Below are 13200 nucleotides of genomic sequence, written 5' to 3'. Positions count from 1 at the left end.
ATACATTTGTGTGCACAAATATGTATCTCCATCTCAAAAGTAAATCAGAATTCCAGGCTTGCTCGTGTTCAGCCAACCATTGCCGCTTCCCGCTGTTCGATGTGACAGTCAGGGTGCTGTTTTTTTTATCAACTAATTGGATATCTGGAGAAAAACTCAGTAGGGGATTTTTTATTATCAGTTTTTACCAGAAGGATAGGTCTGTCTACAAGATATCTATTATAATTTGTACAAAACAAAAACATATGTTTGAGCATGAATGTAAATTGGAAGAATCTTATCGCGTGAGAGTTAATTAACCAGGGAGATAAGTCCTGATACATTTTCAGCAACTTTTAACAACTCTGTGCCTGATTATGGAAAGACTCTGAATGGCAATGAGACAAATACTGTGAAAGAACTTGCATCTCTATTGCACAATTTTCTAATACTGAACAAATTAATATCTTATGAAATATAGTCACAAGGAGCATTGTAGGTCTGATAACAGTGGGTACAATTATCTGCTTTGATATGGCAATCAAGGGAGGAATATTATTCAGGACAACAAACTGGCTGCAGTCAGTCAACTCCCAGAGTTGAGGGAGAATTTGGCATTACCATGGCAGAACAGAGCGTTGGGGAGGTTGCAGGAGCTGGAAGGAGTATGCAGGTTTCTGATGCCGGGGGTCAACTGGAATGTCAACTGACACCTTTTTCCTTTACCGATACTGCCTGACCTGCTGAGTTCTTCCAGTGTTCTATTTTTCATTCAAGATTGCAGCATGCATCTGTAGTCTATTTTGTCTGAGGGAATATCGCAGCCTTGTGTTGTGATTAAAATGTTTCTGCTTCTTTTTTTCCCGGCCCCTCTCCAACATGCTGTTAACACTGCATTTTTCAAGCCAAATTGAACAATATGAAAGGAAATGAATATCTTTTGGCAAGGTTGATTTTGAGGTTGCTCTTGGTGTTGAAGTGAATTATCAGCTTGTTTACGTTTCCAAAGAGAAGCTCTAGCCGTGAAGAAAGCTTGCATTCCTGAGCCATGCGAACATCGTGTTATTTTGAAAGCCAGCACGTTCTGGCTGATCTACTGCTGCTTATTTCGTTTCATTGGGTGGATAGTGTTGAAGAAGTATTGTGATTGCACTGTTCACTGATGGGATGGGTTTGCAGAGCTGTGGGTGAGAATGTTTAATGCTGGCAACTAGTGTTGTGAATTCTTGAGGAGGTATTAATTTGCTTAATTCTTAAGAAAATTGATGAGGGTGACAAGGTCAATGTGGTTTACATGGAGACACAACGGAACTGCAGATGCCGGTTTGCAAAAAAAAAGACACAAAGTTCTGGAGTAACAGCGGGTCAGGTAGCATCCCTGGAGACCATTCTTCAGGCTGATTTACATGGCCCTCAGCAAGGTTTTTGACTAGGTCCCACTGGGTAGGCAAGTTCCCAAGTTAAAGCTCAAGGGATCTGAGGTGTTTGGCAACTGGCCTGCTAATGGGATGAACAGAGAGGTCGGGGATTCTCTGACAAAGTCAGAAAGTGTGTGTCTCGGTGCAAAATCTGCCAAAGAGTGGAGAATGGCCACTATTTAAATGACCAATGGCACACATTAAGTGAGGGAGCAGCCCTGCACAGGTTTGGCAGATCAGCTATGTTGGTCCATTTCCTCTGTGACAAAGATACCAATGCTTCTTTGTAGTGTAAGGGTTAAACAGTCAATTGCATCTAAAATGTAAAATGGAGTTATCAGCTAAATTAGCAGCACAGCATTCCATACCCTTCGAAAACAAGATTCAAACACACTGTTTCCCAGACAAGCGGGAGATGTTTTCTGCACCTGTTCATGCCTGGGAACTTGCAGTGCCTGCGGTTGTAGCTTTTCTCAGGTCATTCTATCGGAAAGCGTATCATCGGTGAGCAAAACACAACAGCAATAGTTGGGTAGACCAACTGCACCCCCTGCCGCGAGTGATGCAGAAACGTTGCAGACAAGGGAGGCTTATGATTGGCTCGGGGAGGGGGCAGTGGCACGGTCTGCCCTGATAAGAAATACCATAAAGGATGTTGTTGGGCGCCTTTTCGAGGAGATAGCCGCAGCCTTGGACCGTGTCGAGAATGGAGCCAGGTGATCAAGAACAGGAACATCCTGCGGCATGTTCTGCTAGGTACTCGGGGTTTGCGAGTGCGTACGGGGATATACGGGGATATGTGAGCCTATGTGCCTTATTTGGTAGTGTGACAAAATACCAAATGAATCAAACTCAGAATCCGATCATTTATCAAACACAACACTCTTAACAATGGTTGACACCTACTCTGGTCTTATGATGATAAAGCCTTCTGTCAAGGCTGACCAGGAAAAGACTAAAACACAAGAACAGGAATAACAGATAAGGCTCGACGATGACCTTAAGCCTTCAAGAAGGAGGTGGAGGTAGAGGAGATTGTGACACAATATCACCTGTTGAGCACGGGTGGCTGGTAATGGTTAATAAAACAATATAGTTCAGAGTAATCAAAAAATTGTAAAAGTGATGCTTGGTCTTTTCAACAGTGAAGTTCAGGGCCTAATATTAGCCATAATGTTGTTGGCCTTCGTGGCGAAAACTGACTGTATTCATTTCATGCTAGTTATTGTGATTCTGGGAGAGCTCCTATGGTAGAAGGGACTGTGACCTACCCATGTACATTGAGACGTGTTGTTTTAATTCACTCAAGCCTGAGTCGCACACATGTTGTAGTTGCAGGACTGATAACTTGGAGTTACGACCGTAACCAAGTAAAATCGAAGAAGAGAAAGCATTTCAGATTCGCACAACTTTTTGAATGAAGAAGTGTCTCTTGCTATGGCTCTGCATTTAAAGCGGCAGCTCTTTGTTCAGCACTCCCCTACACTGAAAAATTAAATTATCTGCCTACTCAAACACAGCCTTCCACCAGTTTAAAATATCTCAATTAGATAACTGGGGGAATCAAGCTCCTGCATCGATAGGGAATGTCAGCTCCCCCACACCGGGCGATCTACCCCGGGTCGGGATTAGTTGTTTGTGAGCTCCTGACGTCGGTCTCAACCCGAGACTCCGAGCTCTCAGTGGTAGAAGCCGCAGGCCGCGGTTGGAGCGTCGATCCCAGGCAAGGGATCGGCTCCGATGGTAAGTCCACGTACCGGCGATGGGGCTCAAAGTCAGTCCAGAGCAAGGCCTCCAGCTCCACGATGTAAGACCACCAGAGGAGCCGGGGAGATGGCTGACCTGCCGGCAGTCCGTTCGTATTTTCTTTCTTTTTGTTATTTTTTAATGCGTTAAAAGTTTGTTTCAAGGTTCTTCGGTTTGTTTTATGTGGGGGGAGGGGAGACAGGATCGGGGAAACTATTTTTCAAGCTCTTACCTTCCCGGAGATGTGATCAATTTTTGGATGACATTTTCCGGGTGTTCTGCGGCCTACCATCGATGGAGCCAGAAGCCTCCTCAGACTGTCGTGAGCCCCACCGCGGGGCGCGGACTTAACATCGGAGCTGATCCCTTGCCTGGGATCGCTCCCACCGCGACCACCGCAGAATCAACATCAAGGGCTCGCAGTCTCGGGTGAGGCTAGTCGGGAGCTCCAACAACGCGGAAGGTTCGACCAGCCCCGAAACGAGGTTCGATCGCCCGGCGCGGGGGAGCTGACGTCCCCCCGACGCGGGAGCTTGATCGCCTCAACGCGGAGGGCCCGAATGCCGCCGGCTGTGGGAGTCAAGATCATCCCGTCAATTGGGGCTTGAGGCCCACGGCCGAGGAAGAACAAAAGGAAGAGACTTGAACTTTATTTCACCTTCCATCACAGTGAGGAATGTGTAGGAGTCACTGTGGTGGATGTTCATGTTAAAATGTGTTTTTGAGTGATCTGTTGCTTTTAATTGTATGACTGACCTGGCCAATGAAATTCCTCGTATGTTGCAAAACATACTTGGCGAATAAAGTGTGAATTTGATTCTGATTCTGATTCTGATTGTGATTAGGCTGCAAAGCGACCGCAGATACGATCCAGAAAAACAAACGCATCTCCAGCAAGGTAAGAGATTGAAAAAAGGTTTCCCCCGACCCCCTCCTCCACCCCCACATAAAGCAAACCAGAGAACATTAACACAAACTAGTAAAACACACTCAAAATTAAAAAATAAAGACAAAAAGGACAGACAGACTGTAGGCGAGTGGTCTTTGTGATGTGCTGATGATCTTCCAGCAACAGTTGATATTTGTCTCAGTTCGACTTTTCTTTTTATCTTCAAGTTTGATCCAGGTAATCTGTCCTCATAATTTAACCATGTAGGAAGGAACTGCAGATGCTGGTTTAAACCAAAGATAGATACAAAAAGCTGGAGTAACTCAGCAGGACAGGCAGCATCTCTGGAGAGAAGGAATGGGTGATGTTTTGGGTCGAGACCGTTCTTCAGACTGGTAAGATGGCTGATGGGGTGAAAGGTAAGGATGAGGAGGACTCTGTCCCTGTTGAGACTAGGGGGGAGGGAGCAAAGGCAGAGCTGCGGGGTGCCAAGGACACACGAGTGAGGGCCTCATCTATGATGGAACCCCCAGTCCCTAAAGAATTAGGACATCTCAGATGTCCTGGTATGGAACACCTCATTTAGGGCGCCGATGCAGCATATACGGATAAATTGGGAGTAGGGGACAGAGTCTTTGCAGGAAACAGGGTGGGAAGACGTGTAGTTGAGATAGTTGTGGGAGTCAGTGGGCCATCAGTCAATAGTTTATCTCCCGTGATGGAGACGGCAAGATCAAGAAAGGGGAAGGAGGTGTCGGAGATGGTCCAAGTGAATTTGAGTGCAGGATGGAAATTGGTGGTGAAGAAGGGTCTCGACCTGAAACGTCACCCATTCCTTCTCTCCAGAGATGCTTCTCTGCAGTCCCCTGGGAGGCGAGTTGTGTCTACCAGGCGCATTCCGGTTGGCGGCACGGTTGTTCGGCGGGTGGATCGGGCCCGTGCGGTTCGCCGGGACACTCCCGCCATGCGCACGGCTCGCCGGGACATTGCCTCACTGAATCAGAGACTGGGATTCAATCCTGACATCAGATGTCGCCTGTGCGGAGTTTGTACATTTTCCCTGTGTGACTGCCTATATTTCCTAATGAATTTTCCTATTTCACTCCACATCCCAAAGATGTGTGCGAACAGCACATATCAAAAAGGGGGGGTGCGAGCGCGAAGCATGAAGTCCCTTGATGCCAGGGTCCAGGGCCCGCTTAAGGGCCCTGGAAGCTCAGGGGTTTTAGATGCTCTCTGATCCATTCTGAGCCTTGTTTTGGAGCATTTCTGCACCAAATTTATGACCAATATTTCAGAAATTAACAGGCATCTCAGGTAGCTTTTTCACACAAAGGGTACTGGGTGTAAGTAACGAGCTGCCAGAGGAGGTAGTTAAGACTGGGACTATCCTACTGTTTAAGATACATTTGGACACGTCCATGGATAGGACAGATTTAGATGAATATGGGCCAAACGCGTGTGAGTGGGACTAGTTTAGATGGGACATGTCGGTCGGTGTGGGCAAGTTGGGCTGAAGGGCCTGTATCCACACTGCATCATTCTATGACTAAAAAGTGAAGAAGTAAAATGCATGTAGATAAGTAGAGCAGATTTGAAAGAGGAGTGAAATGTAAAGGCAGAGAGAGGTTTATGGGTGGAAAGGAACATAGGAAAGGAGGGGGGAGAATAGGCTTGGGCAGATGGGTGAAGGGAAAATAGTCACAGTGCTGGAGTAACTCAGTAGGTCAGGCAGCATCTGCAGAGAATATGAATTGGCGACGTTTCATAGAGTGCTGCAGTAACTCAGCAAGTCAGGCAGCATCTGTGGAGAACATGGATAGGTGACATGTCACAGAGTGCTGGAGTAACTCAGTGGGTCAGGCAGCATCTGTGGAGAACATGGATAGGTGATATGTCATAAAGTGCTGGAGTAACTCAATGGGTCAGGCAGCATCTCTGGAGAAAAGGTATAGATTATAGTTCGGGTCAAGACCGTTCTTCGGTATTATTCATGATGTGCCATGCATAGACATTCCTGAATGTTACCCAAACCATCGTGAGCTACTTTGTTACGGTGCTTGCCCTCTCCTATAACATCTCTGCTGCCTTGGGTGATGCAGGACAGGCCACAAGCTTTGGGACACGGTGTGAAGCTGTTGCCGTCTGCCCCATCCTGGTAAAAACCTGGATGGAGTGGATTTAGAGAGGATGTTTCCACTAGTGGGAGAGTCTAGGACCAGTGGCCACAGCCTCAGAATTAAAAGACAATCCTTTAGGAAGGAGATGAGCAGGAATTTCTCATAAAGGGTGGTGAACTGTGGAATTCATTGCCACAGACAGCTGTGGAGGTCAAGTCAATGGGCATTTTTCAGGAGGAGATTGATAGATTCTTAATTGATACGGGTGTCAGAGGTAATGGGGAGAAGGCAGGAGAATGGGTTTGTGAGGGAAAGATAGAGTCATAGAGTGATACAGTGTGGAAACAGGACCTTCGGTCCAGCATGTCCCATCTGCACTAGTCCCACCTGCCCACGTTTGATCCATATCCCTCCGAACCTGTCCTATCCATGTACCTGTCTAACTGTTTCTTAAATGTTGCGATAGTCCCTGCCTCAACTACCTCCTCTGGCAGCTTGTTCCATACACCTACCACCCTTTGTGTGAAAAACATACCCCACAGATTCCTATTAAATCTTTTGCCCTTCACCTTAAACTTATAGAAACTTATGTCCTCTGCTCCTCGATTCACTTGCTCTGGGCAAAAGATTCAACCATATCTATCCAAATAATGATTTTATACACCTCTATTAGATCATCCCTCATCCTCCTGTGCTCCATGAAATAGAGTCCCAGCCTACTCAACCTCTCCCTATAGCTCTGGCCCTCTAGTCCTGGCAACATCCTCATAAATCTTCACTGTACCCTTTCCAGTTTGATGACATCTTTCCTATAACATAATGCCCAGAACTGAACACAATACTCTGAATGCGGCCTCACCAACTTCTCATGCAACTGCAACATGACCTCCCAACTTCTATACTCAACCTGACCCGCTGAGTTACTCCAGCACTCTGTGAAACGTCACAGAACAGGGCAAGATTAGCAAGTTTGCTGATGATACAGAAGTGAGTGATTTTGCAGATAGTGAAGATGGTTGTGAAAGATTGCAGTAGGATCTGGATCAATTAGCCAGGTGGGCAGAGGAATGGTTGATAGTTGCATGGTTCCTTGAAGGTCGTGTCGCAGGTATATCAAGTGGTCAAAAAAGTATTTTGGCACTTTGGCCCTCATCTGTCAGAGTATTGAGTATAGAAGTTGGGAGGTCATGTTGCAGTTGTACAAGACGTTGGTGAGACCGCATTCAGAATATTGTGTTCAGTTCTGGGCACCATGTTATTAGAAAGATGTCAAATTGAAAAGAGTACATAGATCCCCATCCTGGATCAGTCCAATCAGGGTTGTGTCATCCGCAAACTTGAGAAGCTTGACAGAAGCGTCTGTGGAGGTGCAGTCATTGGGTGTGAAGTGGTGATTGGAGTGGAGTGGGTGTACAAGGGCCCAGTCTTTGCAGACTGAGGTCAGGCTGTGAGTGGGTGTGAAGTGTTGGTTGGGGTGGGAAAGGGTCCACTCTTTTCATACTGGAGTCTTGCCTTAAGTAGGTGTGAAGTGATGAATGGGAATGAGAGGGTGCAGGGTCCATTCTTTGCAAACGGGTCTGGCTGTGTTTGTTGGGGAAGGGGTACCACGGTTACGTTTCTGATTTTCAAGCCTGCAGTAAAACTCATTCAGGTTGTCCGTCAGCTGACGATTGTCCAAAGAGCGAACGGCTTTCCTCTTATAGCTGGTGATTTCTTGCATGCCCTTCCAAACTGAAGAAGAGTCATTAGCTGAGAACTTGCTCCTCAATTTCTCAGAGTACCTTTCCTTATCCTTCCTCAGAGCTGATTCCTCTTCTCAGCTCTTTATCGATTAGGCTATCTTTTAACTCTTTAACTATTAGGCTATCGGTTTGACGCATATTTGTCCCCAGCCCCCCCCCCCTCCCCCCCGATCTCAAAATGGAAATGTTACATCTGTATATAATGGTCCCATTAAAATGTGTACTTATGTCACAAACTATGGAATTCATATTTTTCAGTATTGTTATCAAGGAAAAGAAAGCAGTTCCAATTGTTTAATATTATTTGATATTGTTTAATATTATTCATATGGAGGAAAAAATATAATAGCTTTAAAACCGAACTTAATTTTGCACTCACTCAAGATAATCCCCCTTTCCCTCTCCGCTCCCCCATCTCTCTCTCCCTTCCCCTCTCTCTCTCTCTCTCTCTCCCTCTCACATCCCCCCATCTTTCTTGCGGGGGGGGGGGAGGGGCGAAGATGAAGGTGGCGTGGGCCCAGAGCGCGGGGGGGGATGAAGGTGGCATGGGCCGAGTGGGGGTGGCGGGGGTCCAGCGGATGTAGGGGGGGGGGTGACGTGGTACCAGCGGGGGTGACGGCCCCCAGCGGGGGTCAGCGAGGGTGGCGTGGACCCAGCGAGGGTCAGCAGGGGTGGCGTGGGCCCAACAGGGGAGGTGTGGGGTCAGCAGGGGTGGTGTGGACCCAGCGGGGGTGGTGTGGGCCTAGCAGGGGTCAGCGAGGGTGGTGTGGGCCCAGCAGGGGTGGCGTAGGCCCAGCGGGGGGGGGGGGGGGGGGAGGGGCGAAGATGAAGGTGGCGCGGGCCCAGCGGGCGGGGGGGATGAAGGTGTTGTGGGCCCAGTGGGGGCCCAGCGGGTGTCAGTGGGGAAGGCGTGTGCTTAGCGGGGTTCAGCGAGGATGGCGTTGACCCAGCGGGGGTCAGCGGGGGTGGCGTGGGCCCAGCAGGGGTGGCGTGGGCCAGCAGGGGTCAGCAGGGGTGGCGTGGACCCAGCAGGGGTGGCGTGGGCCCAGCAGGGGTCAGCAGGGGTGGCGTGGGCCCAGTGGGGGTGGGCTGGGCCCAGCGGTGGTGGCATGGGCCCAGCAGGGGTCAGCGAGGGTGGCATGGACCCAGCAGGGGTCAGCAGGGGTGGCGTGGGTCCAGCAGGGGCGTGGGCCCAGCGGGGATGGCGTGGGCCCAGCGGGGGTCAGCGGGGGTGGCGTGGGCCCAGCGGGGGTGGCGTGGGCCCAGCGGGGATGGCGGGAGGGGGGCGGGGGACCGGGGGGGGGCAGGGGGGGTGGCGTGGGCCCAGCGGGGATGGCGTGGGCCCAGCGGGGGTGGCGTGGACCCAGCGGGGGTGGCGTGGGCCCAGCGGGGGTGGGGGGTGGCGTGGGCCCAGCGGGGGTGGTGTGGGCCAGCGGGGGTGTGGTGGGGGGTGCGTGAGCCCAGCGGGGGTGGGTGGGTGGGGGTGGCGTGCCCAGCGGGGGTGGTGTGGGCCCAGCGGGGGTGGTGTGGGCCCAACAAGGGTCAGCAGGGGTGGCGTGGGAGGAGGATGGCTTGGGCCCCGGCGGCGGGGGGAGGCGAGGGGAGCGGGCTTCGCCGCAGCGGTGTCTGGTGTTGGGGTTACAGCCGTTGGGTTCAGATTCAGCCACTCCTGCCCGGGGACAGGAGAACAGAGAACTGGCCATTTCCAAAGTTTTTCTTCCGATTTTTTTTTTTCCCCAATTTTTTTTTTTGTGACTTTTTTCTTAGGGGGAAAAAAAGGGGGTGCGGTCGCACCCAACACACCCCCCCTTCGGACGGCCATGATGTGGGGAGAATAAAACAAAGTGGGATTTGTATGACCAGATGGCTGAATTTGGCTTGGAATGCCAAAGGACTTGTTTCAAAGTTGAATGAGTCAATGAGAACACAGGAAAATGAAAATTTGGCAGAATCCCACAATAGATTTTATAGTAGATAATAATATATGTGATGATCAAAGCTTTACCAGTATATCCCATTCCCTGCTTTGCAATGTTAAACATCAGGAAGGGGTAAGAAAGTTTAATCAATGCTAACCAGTCCAGTTGTCACAATACAGTAAACATTTTGTAAGTAATTAAGTCATTAGAATTGATTATATCATCTCTTCATTGTGTTCCTTGACCAGCTTTGACTATGATTTTAGAAATTACATTCATCAGATGCCAAGAGGAACAATATCCATATGAACTGAAACAATACAAAATACATTCACATGGCTAATTCCAGGGGTAAGAGGCTTGTCCTTTCACCAGTGGCTTTGTTTAGAAAAATGAGAGATGATATTTTTGAAACATAAAAGGTCCTGAGAAGATATACCTTGTCCATGATCAGATGAAAGAAACATAGTTACAAGATTTGGGGTAGTCATTTAATACTGAAGTACATAGTACTCTCATACAGGGTTTTTTTGTTTTTTTTAATCAAAAAATGTATTCAATTATTAAAAAATAATATTTACACTACAATAAAACAATCCAGAACCCACCACCATAATACAATACAAACATATATCCATAATAAACTACTATAAACTATGTTTCAATCCTTATTGAGGATACATTCAACACCCTGCGGAGCCCAGCGGTCCCGGAACTCCCTCAGGGTGCCCGTGGACAGAGCGTATTCCCTTTCTAACCTCACCCGGGCACGGACGTAACCCCGGAAAAGGGGCAGGCAGCCGGCTCAGGTAGAGCCCTCCACGGCCTGGCGCCTTGACTCGCGGATGGGCAGCTTGGCCAGACCCAGGAGCAACTCAACCAGGACATCTTCAGCCCCACCCGCTCCCCTACGCACAGGGTGTCCAAAGATGAAAAATGCAGCCAGAAGGTAAGGGGCAGGGTATTCAAACGGTGGCTGCAGCCTCACGCACTCCATGTACACGTGGTACACAGACTCTTCCAGCCCGCAAAAGTGGCAAGTGGCTGGCGAGTCTGTGAACCGCGACTCTCATACAGGGTGGTGAGTCTCTTGAATTCTTGATCTCGGAGAATTATAGAGGGTAAATCTTTCAGCTAAAGGGAAAGTAGATCCATATTTGAAAGGTCAGTGGAGAAGATGAAACGTTGTGATCAGTCAAGATCACAACGAGGGGCTGAATGGCCTACTACTGTCCTCATTTACTTACTTCTCTACATTTCTATGTTATTTGAATCTACACCACGAGTAAACCACTACCAATTCCTGCAGATGAAGGCTCTTTAAGTGTTCTTCCAAGTACTAATTAAATGTAGTTAGATTTCCCTAGCAGGCAGTTAGTCTCGATTTAATCTCCAAGCAACAACTCATTTCTTGCCTCACTAAATCACTTATTTACCAAATTTCTGACCTTTGCAATTTGTTGAAATTGTTTACCATTGATTGACTTAATAGACAAAATTACACGTTAAAAATACAGCTAACTCCAAGTATCATTTACAGCAATTCCTGATACAAAACCATCAACTAAATGTGGAAAACAGAGCAGTACTGCACAAGTTGCCATGGGTACCGAATTCCAGATGTTGCCCTCTCTAGAAGTTACAGTAATCCATTGAAAAGGAAGTGACTGTGGATAAAGGGATGTTTGACTATATGGGTCTGGCAGGCACAGCAGGGTGGGAGGTGAGGTGCTCATAGTCTGTGTTTCCCCGATCTAGTCACAACTTCATTCACTGCCTCTCACCTTTGGTAATTCCTCAAACTTTGCAGATATTCAGGAGGCCCTGTTAAGCCAGTCACACCTTTGCAAGCCCAGTCACAACTTTGCATGCCCAGTCACACCCTCGCAAGCCCAGTCACACCTTCGCACACCCAGTCACACCCTCGCACACCCAGTCACACCTTCGCACACCCAGTCACACCCTCGCACACCCAGTCACACCTTCGCACACCCTAACACATCCACTCACAGCATAACACATCCACACACATCCTCACACACCGACTCACACCCTCACATACCCAGTTGCATCCTCACACCCAGACACAATCCCACAAACTCACACACCCAGTCACACCCTCTCATACCGACTCACACCCTCCCACACGCTCACACACCCTCACACACGCTCACACACCCAGTCACATCCTCACACACCCAGTCACAATCCCACACACTCACACCCCCAGTCACACCCTCACACACTCAGTCACAACCTCACCCACCTAGTCACATCTTCACACCTGTAGTGTAATGGTTAAACTGACAATTTCAGCTAAAATGTTCGGAGGTTGGGGGCATATTATTATGCAATGGCTGGTGACTGGGCTTGTTTTGGTGGTGGTTGGCATAGTGCCTGAAATGCACTGCCTGGATGGTGGTGAAGGCGGATATGATAGTGGTGTTTAAGAGGCTTTTACACACGCAAATGGATATGCAGGGAAATGAGGGGTTTCGAAGGAGATAGTTTAACTTGGCATCAAAATTGGTATGACAATTGTGGGCCAAAGGGCCTGTTCCTGAGCTGTACTGTTCCATATTTCATGTTTGTAAATGTGATAAATTGCTTTCCAAATGCTAGCAGGAGTAAACCATGTGGCCAGGTAGTTGATGAGCTCATGAGGTACAATGCATATTTTCGGAGTTTATACTTCGATCATTTCTCTCCAGTGGCTGTGTCTTGATGTCATTTGCAGCACTTTGTAATGAGTGATCTGTCAAAGTTAATATCCCTCAAATCATTCAAGAGACCAGGTGTCAATACCTGTTGCCGTGCATGTGCTCGATGGAAACGATCAGACACAGACAGTGCCTTGCTACTTGTTAAGAATTGTCTGGAGCATTCTAATTAGCAGCGACTGCGAAGGTCAGGAGGGACATGCGTGCTGCACAATAAGCAACTGTGAGGAAAGGTTTTGGGGAATGGTTGTTACTGCACAATATGCTAATTACATGATTAATTCACACCTCAGTAAAATCTGTTCATTAGGCAAGCAGTTTATAGTCAGTTGATCTAGTGGATATCTGCACAGACATCATAAACCTTTTATCTGCAGTCTGAAAGTATCATGTAATTTACAATAAATTATTTCTTGTTTAGTCCAATTTATTCCATTACCTTGGCTCCAATAAGCAGGGTCATTGAAATCGCTATTACTTCTCAAAAGGATGAATCTTTCCAGGTATGAGAATTGCAGTAAAATCACTTAAAGTTGTTCAGGGACGTGCTCTTCACTTCTCATTGTGACTTAAACTTGTTCAGATGCTCCAAGTTGTGTAATTGAGAAGGAATTGAGAATTGATGCTGACATCATTCATAGATGTGTTACCTTGCACTTTGAGCAAT

Source organism: Leucoraja erinacea, chromosome 14, assembly GCF_028641065.1.
Source record: "Leucoraja erinacea ecotype New England chromosome 14, Leri_hhj_1, whole genome shotgun sequence".
In the NCBI taxonomy this organism is placed as follows: domain Eukaryota; kingdom Metazoa; phylum Chordata; class Chondrichthyes; order Rajiformes; family Rajidae; genus Leucoraja; species Leucoraja erinaceus.
Note: the sequence above shows the minus strand (reverse complement) of the source record.